We start from the raw sequence: 15187 nt of genomic DNA on the forward strand, positions 1-15187 counted from the left end.
TGCTGCTGGGCTTGAACGTGAGCTGCTTAGGACGATCCTAAAGCCCAACTGGGCTGTGCAACTAAAAGGGGACTAAAAGCCTATTTTTGGGCTTCCCTCCAAAAAACAAGTAAGCCTAACCCATGAGTTAACCCACTTGGGTCTCATTTAAATTCAAATTCGGACTTGTAATAATTAATTTAATTATTTATTTGGGATTGTAATAATTTTTATTTATTTTCTTTTTTCTTTTTTTTTTTAATATTTGAGACTGTAATTATTTTTTTTGTTTTTTTTTTATTTTTCTTTTATTTTTCTTTTTCTTTTATAGGCTTGTCTTAATTATTATTATTGTTTTTATTTTCTTTTATGAGTTGTGCTAATTTATGCTAGGTTTAGTTCAAAAAAATTTTCCAAAGCCCAATTTTAAACCAAAACCCCTTGTTAGTCCAACACCCATTCAAAACCAAATCTTCATAACCCTTGTGGGCCAATTTGTTTCCGATTTCTCTGTCTGACCAACATGTTAGTTAAGGTACCTACTAGGACATAGTTGTGACCTACAGAGACCAAACAAACAGACTTGTTAGAATTAACCCAGACGAACCTATCGAAATTCTAAGTTCTGAGGGAGACAGTCCAGATCAACCAGAAACAATGGGAGAACCCCGTACCCTCAAGGATTATATGTACCCAACTAGAGCCAGTCAACCTTCTTGTATTGTGCTACCCGAGGCTAATGGCCATTATGAGCTGAAATCAAGCACAATACAGATGCTTCCTATTTTCAGAGGTGTTGAGAATGAAAACCCGTACCACCACGTGAGAGAATTCGAGGAAATTTGTGGAACTCTGCGTTTCACTCAAATGTCCGACGAAACCCTAAAGTTAAGGCTTTTTCCTTTCTCCCTGAAAGATAAGGCAAAGGCCTGGCTCTATGCTTTACAGCCTCAATCCATCATGACATGGGATGACCTCATAAAGGAGTTTTTCAAAAAGTTTTTCCCGAACCACAAGACTGCGACAATTCGTCAAAGTCTGAATAGCTTTGTGCAATTAGAGGGAGACCTTAGCTAGATACTTGGAGAGATTCAATGAATTATTGCTCCAATGTCCCCATCATGGTTTTGAAAAATGGAGACTTGTGCAAATTTTGTATGAAGGTCTAGATGTGTCCACCCGAACAACGGTTGAGTCGATGTGTAATGGTCTATTCGTAGACAAAACTGCTGATGCGTCTTGGGACTTCTTGATTGAAGTAGCTGAAAAGACGCAACAGTGGGAATCCATCCGTGAAACCAGAAAGACTACATCCGAAGCAAAGGCTTTTAGGATTGAAGCGGATTTCGAGGGAAGAGCAAACATGGCATCAATAGTTAGGAGATTAGAAGAGTTAGAACTACATAAAAATTCAAAACCTTCCACCACTACTCTCCGAGAACATGTCGCTTCGTCTGTTTGTGCCGCTTGTAACGATCCCAACCATCAATTCCAAAATTGTCCCGATTTGCTTGCAGTCCAGGAATCTAGGCTTGAACAGGCACATGCCATGTTTCAAAAACCAGAGCATAACCCTTATTCACAGACCTACAATCCAGGATGGAGAAACCACCCTAACTTTTCATGGTCAAAAGGACCCACTCAGGGAGGACCATCTCAACCCAATCAGAGCTATCAAAACAATCAGGGATATCAGAACAATCAAGGTTATCAACACCCGAGAAACCCTCAACAACAATCAAACTCTCAACAACAATCATATCCTCAACACAATACCGACAAGAGATTATCCACCCTAGAGGAAATGTTCCAGAGTTTGATGCAAAGTCAGAAAAATCTAGATCAAAAGATGGATCAAATGTGTGAGAGAGAAAAGGGTAAACTTCCGAGCCAACCCCAACAAAATCCAAAGAGGATATTTCAAACAGGCACAACATCCTGCACTGAAACCTCACCCGATCAAGTCCATGCCATTACCACCCTCCGAAGTGGTAAAGTCATCGAGAACAACGTGGGCGAACCTAATGAATCTGATACAAATTCCACGCTGTCTCCACAACCCCAGAAAACCAAAGAACTGAGCAAGTTGGAAAATCTGACAATTCTACTGCTGTGAATGTCCCTTTGCCAACTCATTCTCCTGTTGCCCCATTTCCTCAAAGATTGATCTATCAACAGAAAAGTACCCATTACAATGAGATGTTAGATCTGTTCAAGAGAGTCAACATCAACATTCCTTTTCTTGAAGCAATCAAGCAAATCCCTGCTTATGCCAAATTCCTCAAAGACTTGTGTACTCAAAAGCGCAAGCTCAATGTGCAAAAACGTGCTTTCTTAGCTGAGCAGGTGAGTTCCATCATTCTGAACAAAACTCCACCCAAGTTTAGGGATCCAGGATGTCCAACAATTTCTTGCACTATAGGAGAACACACGGTCAATAAAGCGTTATTAGACCTAGGTGCAAGTGTTAACCTACTGCCATATTCTGTTTATGAGCAGTTAGGTCTTGGGGAGTTGAAACCAACATCTATCACTCTACAACTGGCAGACCGATCTGTCAAGATTCCTCGTGGAGTGGTCGAAGACGTTTTGATCAAGGTTGACAAATTCTATTTTCCCGTAGACTTCATTGTCTTAGACACTCAACCTGTACAAAACCCAGACTGTCACATTCCTGTCATCTTAGGACGTCCTTTCTTGGCTACGTCCAACGCGATCATTAATTCGTAATGGAGTGTTGAAACTGTCTTTTAACATGACGGTAGAATTGAATGTGTTCGATATTAGTCAACAACCTGTGAATCTTGATGATGATGATGTGCATGAAGTTAATATGATTGAAGGATTAATGCAAGATTCGTTGACTAACATTCTATCCGTCGACCCCTTTCAAGCATGTATGGAGAACTTTAACCCAGATTCCTATGATGATGCATACTGTAGTGACGTCCTATCTCTGCTCGAATCTGTACCTCAAATGGACATCACTGAAAGGAAATATGAAGTGGAACCACCCTTACTCTCTGATTCCAAGCTTATTCCATCCATTGTTGAGCCACCCAAGCTTGAATTGAAAACATTGCCTAGTACGTTGAAGTACGCATTCCTAGGTTCTTCTGATACTTTACCCGTCATTATTTCATCATGTTTAGACACGGAACAGGAAAGTAAGCTTTTAGAAGTACTTAAGGAACACAAAGAGGCCTTAGGATGGACCATCTCAGATCTCAAAGGAATTAGTCCCACCATTTGCATGCACCACATTAACCTTGAAGAGAATGCCAAACCATCTAGGGAAATGCAAAGGAGACTTAATCCTAACATGAGAGATGTAGTCAAAGGAGAGATCCTGAAACTACTTGATGCGGGTATCATATACCCAATTCCCGATAGCAAATGGGTTAGTCCCATTCAAGTTGTGCCTAAGAAGTCAGGCATTACTGTAGTTCAGAACGACAAGAATGAATTAGTCCCTACTCGTACAACCACAGGATGGCGAGCATCGACTACAGGAAGTTGAACACAGTAACAAGGAAGGATCACTTCCCGCTCCCTTTCATTGACCAAATGCTAGAACGTGTGTCTGGACACAGTCACTACTGTTTTCTAGATGGCTTTTCCGGTTATAACCAAATTCACATTGCTCCAGAAGATCAGGAAAAAACTACATTCACGTGTCCATTTGGGACGTTTGCTTATAGACGTATGCCCTTCGGGTTGTGTAATGCACCTGCTACTTTTCAGCGTTGCATGATGAGCATTTTTTCTGACATGATAGATAGTTTTCTCGAGATCTTTATGGATGATTTCTCTGTTTTTGGTTCCTCGTTTGACGAATGTTTGAAGCATCTTGCCCTCGTGATATCCAGATGTAAAGAAAAGAACCTTGTTCTAAATTGGGAAAAATGCCATTTTATGGTGAATTCAGGAATAGTTCTAGGACACATCATCTCAGAAAAAGGAATTGAAGTGGATAAAGCTAAAGTTGACCTCATTCAACATCTACCACAACCTTGCTCTGTGAAGGAGATCAGATCATTTCTAGGTCATGCTGGTTTTTACCGGCGATTCATCAAAGATTTCAGCAAAATCTCCAGACCTCTGTGCAGTCTTCTCTCCAAAGATGTTGCCTTCAATTTCGATGCTGCTTGTGTGAAGGCATGGGAGGAATTAAAAACCCTTCTCACCACCGCTCCTATAGTCCGACCACCCGATTGGAAGCTTCCGTTCGAACTTATGTGTGATGCCTCTGATTATGCTGTTGGTGCTGTTTTAGGACAGCGAGTTGATAGACTACCATATGTGATATACTATGCTAGCAAAACCCTTAATGATGCCCAACTCAATTATTCAACTACCGAGAAGGAATTGCTTGCCGTCGTTTTCGCATTAGACAAGTTTAGATCTTATCTGATAGGGTCTAAGATCATCATATACACAGACCATGCGGCTTTGAAGTATCTTCTTTCCAAGAAGGATGCTAAAGCTCGCCTTATTCGATGGATACTCTTATTACAGGAATTCGATCTCGAAATCCGTGATAAGAAAGGTTGTGAGAATGTGGTTGCTGATCATTTGTCTAGATTAACTTTAGAGTCTATTGATGAATTGAGCTGATTAGAGAATCATTCCCAGATGAACAGCTGATGTCTATCTCAGACCTTCCTTGGTTTGCTGATATTGTTAACTACCTCGCTACAGGTAGGATGCCCTCACGTTGGTCGAGACAAGACCGCTCTAAATTCCTGGCTGAAGTTAAACATTTCCTTTGGGATGACCCATATTTGTTTAAGTACTGCCCCAGACCAAATCATTAGGAGATGTGTCCCCAACACTGAACAGAAAGATGTGATATCTTTCTGTCATGACCAAGCATGTGGAGGCCATTTCAGTGCCAAGAAAACCGCTGCAAAGATCTTGCAGTGTGGATTCTATTGGCCATCATTGTTCAAGGATTGCCATGATTATTGTGTTGCTTGTGAACGCTGTCAAAAGCTAGGAAGCATTTCGAGGAGAAACATGATGCCATTGAACCCCATTTTGATTGTGGAGATTTTTGATGTTTGGGGGATAGACTTCATGGGTCCATTTCCCATGTCTGACAGCAAGTTGTACATCCTAGTCGCAGTTGATTACGTTTCTAAGTGGGTAGAAGCCATAGCAACCAGAACAAATGACCACAAGGTGGTACTTTCATTTCTAAAGGAAAACATATTTGCACGTTTTGGTACCCCTAGAGCTATCATCAGTGACGGCGGTTCACATTTTCGTAACAAGTACTTTGAGTCTTTAGTACGCAAGTATGGCATAACTCACAAGGTTGCTACTCCGTACCACCCTCAGACGTGGACAAGTGGAAGTGTCTAATAGGGAAATTAAGCACATTCTGGAAAGACGGTCAACCCGTCCAGGAAAGATTGGTCATTGAGATTGAATGATGCTTTGTGGGCCTATAGAACAGCTTATAAGACACCAATTGGCATGTCCCCCTATCGTCTAGTGTATGGAAAGCCGTGCCATCTACCTGTGGAATTAGAACATCGTGCCTACTGGGCAATCAAAGAGCTGAACTTTCTCTGGACGAAGCTGGAATTCAAAGGAAACTTCAACTCAACGAGTTGGAAGAATTGAGAAATGAGGCTTATGATAGTGCCAAGTTATATAAGCAGAAGATGAAGATGTTTCATGACAAGCGTATTCTACGCAAATCCTTCACTCCTGGTCAGAAAGTCTTGCTGTATGACTCCCGATTACATCTTTTTCCAGGAAAACTGCGTTCCAGATGGAAGGGTCCGTACCTAGTACGCACAGTTTTTCCTCATGGAGCTGTAGAGCTGGAGGATGTCTCCAACAAGAACGTTTTCAAAGTCAACGGGCAGAGATTAAAGCCATTCCTTGAGCCATTTCCACCCGACATTGAAACAACCAACCTGGAGGACCCAGTCTATGTGGACTAAACTGGTCCACTCTTTCCCTAAATAACCAAAAAGTTTTCCAAATCTTTCCCTAAAAACCAAAATTTTTCGTTTTCCCATCAAAACCAAATGTTTCCCAACAAAACCAAATTTTTTCCAAAAAGTCCAATCCCATTAAAAACCAAATTTTCTTGTAGATAATGTGTTAGTTAAATTTCCTTTTGATATATTTTGTGCTCATCCATTGTGACTCCTAATATGATGGATTTTTGCCTTGAATAACGGAGTTTTAATCGAGCTTCGCCGTACAATCGGGTATTCTCTCTCCTTTTACTCTACTCAGCATGTTCCTCTTCATATATTGTTTTATAATTCTTTCCATATTTTGAAACATTGAGGACAATGTTTAGTTTAGGTTTGGGGGTATAGAGTAGATACCATGATAATATGCTATAATTGAAAACGAACTCCTTCTTTTTTGAAAAAAAACAAAAAAAATTCAAAAAAAATTAAAAAATGAAAAATCATAAAAATGGAGCTCATTTACCTTGAAATGTTGACTCTTGTGCAAATATGTAATTATTAGGAGTCTTAGTCTAGATATTTAGGCACCCTGATTCTAGCACAATTCACATAGTGATAAGAAATTTGCACGCGCACGATCTACCAATACATGTATGGCCTCGATCTTCAAGGTGTTTGATAGGAAGTTACGATTGCCAATCACTTTAGAATACTGAACGAAACTTGACTAGCTTGTTCTTTGGTTGGTTGGGATAGAAGGTGGAGGTTACATTAAGAAAGACAACCATCGAATTTAACTGGGTGCATCAAAAAGGGCTACCTCTTGCAAAGTGTCATGTAATCTTTTGTTTCCTTTTGTATATGTATCAAAAGTGTTTCCTTCAAAAAAAAAAAAAAAAAAAAAAAAAATGTATATATCAGAAAAAAAAAAAAAAAAAAATCAAGTATTCAATTCATTTTGTCATAAAAAAATATTCTCTCTTTTCCAAAAATAAAAGAGATAGTCAATGTAAATAAGAGCATGTAAAGCATTTTGTTGTTTCATTGTAATAAGCAAGGAGGGTGTATGCCATTGATGTACAACGCGAGTAATTGTGAAATACCTCCAACTCATTCACAATTCTCGTAAAGTCCGGACAGCTAGCTAGATTTCGACCTGGTTCTTAGCCTGAGAAACTATCTCTTGGTGATTAGTAGTCATAACTTCAGATCTTTCTTTACACATGTGTAGATACACTTTACACTCTTATCACATGTCTTTTTTGTTATCAGTGCTAGGATTGTGCCTTGATAGCTAGATTGACATCTCCATTTTGCTGTGAGCTTAAACTGTTTGCACATGTCACATTTGATGGAATCTGAGCTTATATTTTGACCTAGAACTTTGTAGGTACGTTCTAAGCAAACCTTCACGAGACTTCAACTCGTCCACTAGGGACACTTAGTGGTTTAAAAGGCTTAGTGCGCTAAATGCATTCGAGAGACCAGCGACAGTGGTATAGTAGGATTTCCTTAGTTTTGTTTTACTTGAGGACAAGTAAAATTCAGGTTTGGGGGTATTTGATGAGTGCCAAATATTGTATATTTATCCCTTTTTGTTGGCATTTAACTCATCTTTTGCGCATTAATTCTACATTTTATCCCATATTCTGTATTTTCATTGTTTTCAAGAATAAATATTTTTCTTACTTAATTTTGCATTTTTAGGTAATAAATAAAGTTTGGATGAATTGCGGAGCGAAAAGAGCTGAAGAGTAGTGAAAAGCCGGAGAATTACGCAAGGAAGCCGCAAAGAATGGTGCGCACAAGACCAAAAGCTAGAATGGGCAAGAAGGAAGAATTGTTCTTAAAGAAGATATGGGCTTGGCATACCCAAGGCCCAAAACCCTCACCCAAACCCATTTTCTATAGCCCGTCTCGGATTTCAGCCGTCAGATCGAAGCATCAGCATCCTACGGTCGCTCCTATCTGTGCATCAAATCCCGATGATTCCGCTAAACACTACAACACCTAACCTAATCTCGCACCGTAGACTTCGTTGTATTTTACATCCTACGGTCGCTACAAGCTGCTTCTTTCTTAGCCGTCCGATCCACCTACCATCTCCATATCCAGCGGCTTCAGCTCGTGGTACACACATCTTGATACACCCGCCTAACACACTAATACTCGAACCCTATGACCTAGCCAAACAGCTCCCTACCCTAACCCATATCGACCTCCACCTTTCTTCCTCTCCCCCTCTCTGCAACAGAACCACATACCTCCCCCTCCCACCACCACTGCTACTTCCATCCATCACCACCACATACACCACCACCTCACCATCATTACCCGACACGACCCATCCCCCTAATTCGAAGCGCTTTAACCTCTCTCACCAACTGACCTAGGTGAGGGTTGATAAAACACCTCAAATTAGGGAGCAATTGTAGCGATTGGGAGCAGGAGAAGAACCGAGAGAGGCAGAGAAGACATGGGGCGACGTCAATTCAAAGTTTTGGTGAGTAAATTTCGGAATTGAAAACCCTAATTTCAATTCTAGGGTTTCGGAAAAATTGGGTATTTGGTGATATAAATAGGGGGTGATGTAGAGGGGTAGAGGGGGATGATCTCTGGACTAGCCAGTAGAAATTGTGTTCATGCAATTCAAATTTCAGTTCATTATGCAGTTGACAGTGAATGTGCATGTTTTGATTTTTTTTGAATGTTGATTATGTGTTTAATTTATCATATATTATGAATGTTATTGTTATTATCATGTGTATGAGCTAATTAGCAACAAGCTAAGGCTTTGATGAAGCCTTGGTGCACTGTCAAATGGTAAATTGCTAGGATAGGATGCCATATGCTTGTTTTTCTTGTGCATTGGGAGAGATTAGTGCTCATCTGTGTGCTTGTGATTGATTGTACTGTCAAAAGACAGTCAATGCTAGGAGCACATTAGTTGAGCAAGCTGATTTTCTTTCCATTCCAATTGTATGCATAAGACTCAACTCAACCTAGGAATATGTTATTTGATTAGGACACAAGGTGGAATCTAAGCCTTAGCTTAGCCACAATTCCTTTCTTCAGTCATTTACAATTCCTGCTCTGCTTTTATTCACTGCTTAGTTACATTCCTTTACTGTTTTGCTTAGTTCTTGCATTTTGAAGCCTATTGTGCACTGAAGTCAGTGCACAAACTCACCTCTGCCCTTGGCTTCCAAGCCTTGGTTCTTAGCTGTTTTCTTTGCTGCTTTGCTTTACCTTGCTGCTTTGGTTCTTTACTTCTGCCACTTTGTATGCCATATTACTTTGTCTTGCTCACTGTCTCCATTGTTAGCTTAGGTTTCTCTTATAGTGCTCCCACTCCCTGTGGACTTTCCCCTGCTTTCCTTCTATTCTATAAACTTGGCCTTGTATACTTGCAAGTTTCTGTGTGTTTTCCATTGGCACACCAATATGTTTTGAGTTGGTTTCTAGATTGAGTGTTAACCCCTTAAAGGGTCAGGCATTTGGCATAGGTAATCCATCATCTCAAGATATAATTTCTGCAACAATGGGGTGCTCACAAGAACAACTACCTTAACTTATTTAGGAATGCCAGCAGGATCTCTTTACAGAAGAAAGGTTCATTGGGCTCCCATTATAGAAATAACAGAAAAGAATCTACAAAACTGGCAAAGGATTTGTCTCACTTATGGAGGAAGGTTAGTCCTAATTCAGTTTGTCTTGAGTACTTTAGCTATATACATGATGTCTGTCTTCTCAATGCCAGCCTCAGTAGCAAAGAAATGTTAATATATATCCTTATTTAAGGATAATATATTGTTTCCTAGTATATAAGATCTTTGCTTTATCATAATATTGGGCTCTATATATTCATGTGTTGTGTAACCAGAATTGATAAGATTATCATAATAAGAATTATCTTCTTCTTGATCCTATATTTATGAATATGGTATCTATGATCTAGGGTTCTTGAATCATGGGTAGTGATTCAGAATTATACCAAAATAAATCAAAACAAAAAGGGCAGATGGAAAACAAATTTGCTACTATTATCGTTCAATCTGAAGGTGCAGTATTCAAGCCTGGGATTGTTCTTGATGAAACAAACTACGATTTGTGGTCACAAATCATGGATCTACTTTAAATTATGACTTTAACTTCCGCCAATAAGTTGAAAATCAGCGATGGGGTATTTGATCTTTAACCTCCTCAATTAAGTTTCAATAGGTTACAGTACAGATACAGGAGAAGGTTTCAGAAAATCCAATTGATTCTAAAATCCTAACCAATTGGATTAGATCACAAATTGAATTGAATGTTTATGAGTATTAAATTCTAACTGGAAATGTTAGTCTTGAAAGGGCATGTTAGCCTTTTTACAGTTGTTTTCCCCGTAATCAGATTCCATTGCATCCGACCAACAATGCAATCCAAATTTCATTTTTGGGGGTAATCCCATACCTAAAGAATCTATTGTCTCACCCTAATTTGTCTCAAGTGCGAATCCTGAAAGATTCCAACTGTTTTTCTACATTATTGTTCAGAAAAATCACGAGAATGCGATCTTATACAAAAGAGTAGCATACCTCGTCTCTACCATCATCCGAGCTGCTTCAAGAAGAAGTTTTGACTGATGCTTAGTGTTATAGGCAGGCTCCAGCATACTCCACATTCTCCAAAACATCAGCATCATTAAGTATAAACCTGATAGCATCAGCAATTCAGCATAACTAAGCCATGGTTTATGTTAAGCTAAAATGACCACAGATACATGTCCGTAAACTACAATTTTTTGTGGCCTGGAAGTTCCCTTGGTATCAATGTACATTGCTTTTCCTTCAGCACCCCCTTGATGAATCACAAATACAAATGATTGGATTAATCATCATTGAACAGAAAAAAGTCCCTTTAAACTACTCTATTTCACTACTGGACAAGTGGCGCATAAAGAGTGACCCAACAACTGAGCCTTTCTGGAGCAGAATTCAGTAATAGAACCAGTCTCGATCCCTCAAGTCAAATTAACCATGTGAGTTCTCAAAAAAAAAAAAAAATCAAAACACTACGATTTTTCTACAGTCATGATCTACTGTAATTCCTAGTAAATAAACCAATTATCGAGTTCTCGTGATCCTGATGTTATCTGAATGATCTCTTGCTTTTCTGCATGAAGTGGAGTGGCACTAGTAAACCCCAATGGAACCAGCTTCGACTCTGCTTCAATGATCTTATCAACTTTAGCTTCAGCAATTTCTTTATGCATGAAGTAATTCTTTCCAAGGAGAGTATGCAACAGATTCAACTTGCATAAACCACCATCTTTAAGCTTCTTCAAATCAATTGAAGCTATCCTAGACGCCTGCAAAACGACATAAACAACACACACCCCAAACTAGTCAAACCTTAGAAACCTTAATTTTCAAGAAAACCACAAGATTAGTCGAAATCTAAAGAACCAGAAAGATACATATTCCGACACCAATTTCCGTTGTACAATTAAAAATGCATAGTAAACATTTTCTAGGTCACCTCTAACTTGCATTAATGAGTTCCCAGGATTTGTGTGGTAGGCTCCTTTTCATCCAGCGAATGTCATGACACCACTTCCTCTGACCATTTGCATCCAAGTCCTTTGGGGCTTTTGAAGAAAGAAATTTCTTCTTCAGCTCCTCCTCTAGAGTGGTATAAAGAGCATTGGATTCATCGAAATTTCTTTTCCTCATCCTCACATCCTGTAAAATTTAGATCAATCCAAAATTAATTTATGAAAATCATCGTGAAAACCTCCTCGTACTTGGAACATAATTATATATATAGACTATAAGTAACAAACAAATCCAAAAATGCTCTTGAATCCAACACTTAAAAGGCTTAAAGGAGTGCTACATCAAAGACCAAAATAAAAATAAAAAATAGATGACACAAAAACAAGCATTTGTTAGCCTATGCAGCATTGGAAACAAATTCAAAAGCGTCCCATGCGTAAAAGTTTTGATATTTGTACAGCTCAAACAAACAAACAGATGGGGTAATATTCGTATATTCAATAACCAATATAGGACATTGAATCTCCTGGATAAAATTGTACTCTAAAATTGAAGAATGTATAGAGCATTGAGTCAGTCCCGTCGCCGGATGTAGGAATGTATCCTAAAATTGTATTCTACCAAAGTTTCTAAAAATCACAAGGAAAGGAAAAAACACAACCGAACCAGAAACCAAGGAAAATTGGACATAAATTTCAGCATCATTTATTCTATAAATAGCTTCTGACAGAAAGTTATCATCTTTATTTTCATTACTATCAAGAAAGTTGTTTTCTTCTGCTTCGCGGCCCAAAGAAAGAACGATTTTTTGGGGACCATGGTTTTTTTTGGGACCATGATTTTATTTTGGGTAAAGACATTAGAAGTAAATCTAGGTCACCCCTTATCTGGATATTATATTAATACCTAAATTACCCTCCTGATTAATTTTGGGTGATGATTAGTTAGTGTAATGATTAGTGAGATGATTAAGTTAAAGATAATTAGTGAGATTAAAAAATAAGATGGTTTTTTTTAAAGAAGTAGAATTATTAAGAGAGTAAAGTTAGAGAAGATGAAGAAGAAAAACGATGGATTTTACCAACCACAACCGGAGGAAGGGTATTTGGGAACCCAGGTGTGCTTCAAACTTAGATAATGTTGGTTGAATTGCTCCAAACTTTCAAAAAAAATGAAATTTTTTATGTAGATTTGGGTCAGTTCGGTTACCATATGTCAAGAATATGTAACCGAACACACCTGAAAGTGTAGTTCGGTTCCGTTTTCCAAACACGCAGCTTACCGAACTCGCTCGTTAATGGAGGTTTTGGTCGTACAGTGTAATGTTCGGTTACCTGGGATAAAATGGTAGGTAACCGAACTTTGAACTTAACAATTTATTTGGGTACATCTTCTGTGTTCGGTTAGTTCGCAAACTTCAACGCAACCAAGTTCCCAACCGAACTGGAGGTTAAAAGTAACCTAGTGTTAGAAGTTCGGTTGGTTCGCAAACTTCAACATATTTTGCGAATCAACCGAACTGGGATTATATATGCATATATGCAATTAGGCAAACGTTCGGTTACTACGAAATTTATTTCTTGGCGAATTAGGTAGAGTTCGGTTACGAAGATTCAAAGGTAGAGTTCGGTTACAAAGAAAACTTCACATTTTTGCGAACGAACCGAACTTGTGGACTTCTCATTATTTTCGTAAACTAAAGTTCGGTGATATCCTTATTTTGCGAAGGAACCGAACTTATAAACTTCTGTTGTTCTAATAGAAGGAGTTCGGTTAAAAGTATTTTTTGCGAATCAACCTAACTCTATTGGCTAAGTTCGGTTACTTTGTAGTTTTAAAATTTTTTGCGAAAAAACCGAACTCTATTGGCTAAGTTCGGTTATTTTGGAACTCAAGATAGTGGCCACAACAACACAGTTCGGTTAGACTGGATTTGTTTTTTTTTCGGTTCTAAGGGTGGAGTTCGGTTACTTTGTAGTTTTAAAATTTTTTGCGAAACAACGGAACAGAGAGTTCGGTGACTTAGTTTTAAATCCAATAGAACCGAACTGTTCTTCGTGTTCTTCATTTTCAAGAAGTTCAGTTAGTAAACTAGGGTTTTTTGGAAAATCGACCTAACCGAACATGGCTCTGTAACTCCTGTTAAAACCCTATTTTGATGATTTATATTCGATTGAAGCAATCAAAATCAAATTAAAGCGAAGGGTTTGTTGGAAAATACCTCTGGAGTGGTCCCATGGCAGAATCAGGTTGCGGCTGGCGTCTTTTATACTCGATAAAATTATCATGTAACCGAACTTAATTGTGATTGCATCGATGTTGTTACATTTCTTAAATAGGCGGTGGTGGTGGTGGTGGGAGGAGGTGGTGGTGGTAATCGGTGGTTGATGGTGGTGATAATCGGAGGTGGTTGTGGTGGTAATCGGCGGTGGTGGGCGGTGGTGGTGGTTATATATATAGGTGGTTATTAGGTTGGTTTTAAATTAAATTAGGTTAAGGCTAGGTTAGTCATTTCAACGTTTTAGGACACCCTTTATCACTATAGGGAAGGTGGCCTAATAAAACCATGGTCCCCTCAAAAAAAAACCATGGTCCCTAAAAAAATCATTCCAGAGAAACTAGTTATCTATGCCTACGTAAGAACAGTAAGCCCATTAGGGTTCTCACAGGGTCCAAACCATTATTTGGTGAAAATTTTCCCTTCTCAAGTTATGTCTTTGAGAAGATGAATCTCACAAAACCCCCATATTGGATTCCGATTCCATCAATAGTAACACCTAGTAATCAGAAATACATCGTTACACACAGGCCACCTTACGAGAATTGGTTTAGATTGTGTTCGGATGCGGCACTAGTCAAGAAAGATGCAACTCCTACAGATGCTGCTAAGAAAAAAACTCAAAATGCACCTCCTAGGGCTGGAGGTGGCTTCATAGTCCGAAATTCCTCGATGGAGCCCCGGAGAAATGATGGTCACAGATGACCCAAATGAAGATATTGACTTTTATGAGTTGTTAGAAGTAGAAAGAGCAAGTCAAGAGATTGGTTACCATTACAACAGATAACAGATTTGTCATTAAGATCTTGATGGATAAAAGACTAAGACCTCACATTCATGACATGGAAGCACTAGTAAAATTGGATTTGTATGAGAAGAAATATCTAGTGTTGTATCAAAAGATAATGCAGAGGATTCAGGCACATATAACCAATTCGAATGGCCGTTGGAACTGGAATCACTTCAGCTTTTCAACTATGCCCAGACTTCCTCGCTAATACTGTCAAGTTACCAGGGGATTGCATTATTACCAGGCCCAAGGAGAACGATCTTCATCATTTGCTGAATCGTATTCTGGAGAGGGACCGCAACAGGAAAGGTTTCATCAAGACGGATCACGGGGCTTCAGTCCAGCGTTCTCTAAGTGCATTCAATTTGAAACAGGAAACCATGAAATCCAATCAAGTCCCCCCTGAAAGTACAAAGTTGCAAGCAAAGAAATGAAAATGAGTAATACTTCCAGCTACCGAAGCTTCCTTTTCTATCATGTATGTCGTATTGTCCTTGTTACTAGAATGTAGTAGTAGTATATTGTGTCAGAGTTTTGGTAATCAGTCCTCCTGTTTCTTATTCCATAAACTCATATAAGTAGAGTTTTGTATATTACAGGAAATATGGGAAAAGTCAATGCAAATCCAATATTCTCCCAGAACAGAAAGGTAACTAAATAA

General features: G+C 38.9%; 1 pseudogene; it reads right to left on the reverse strand.

Moving 5' to 3' along the window:
- LOC113328051 overlaps positions 1-11635 on the reverse strand; it is a 42053-nt pseudogene extending 30418 nt beyond the window's left edge.
- Between the last annotated feature and the right edge of the window lie 3552 nt (positions 11636-15187).

The sequence above is a fragment of the Papaver somniferum genome, unplaced genomic scaffold (assembly GCF_003573695.1).
Source record: "Papaver somniferum cultivar HN1 unplaced genomic scaffold, ASM357369v1 unplaced-scaffold_107, whole genome shotgun sequence".
Classification (NCBI taxonomy): Eukaryota; Viridiplantae; Streptophyta; class Magnoliopsida; order Ranunculales; family Papaveraceae; genus Papaver; species Papaver somniferum.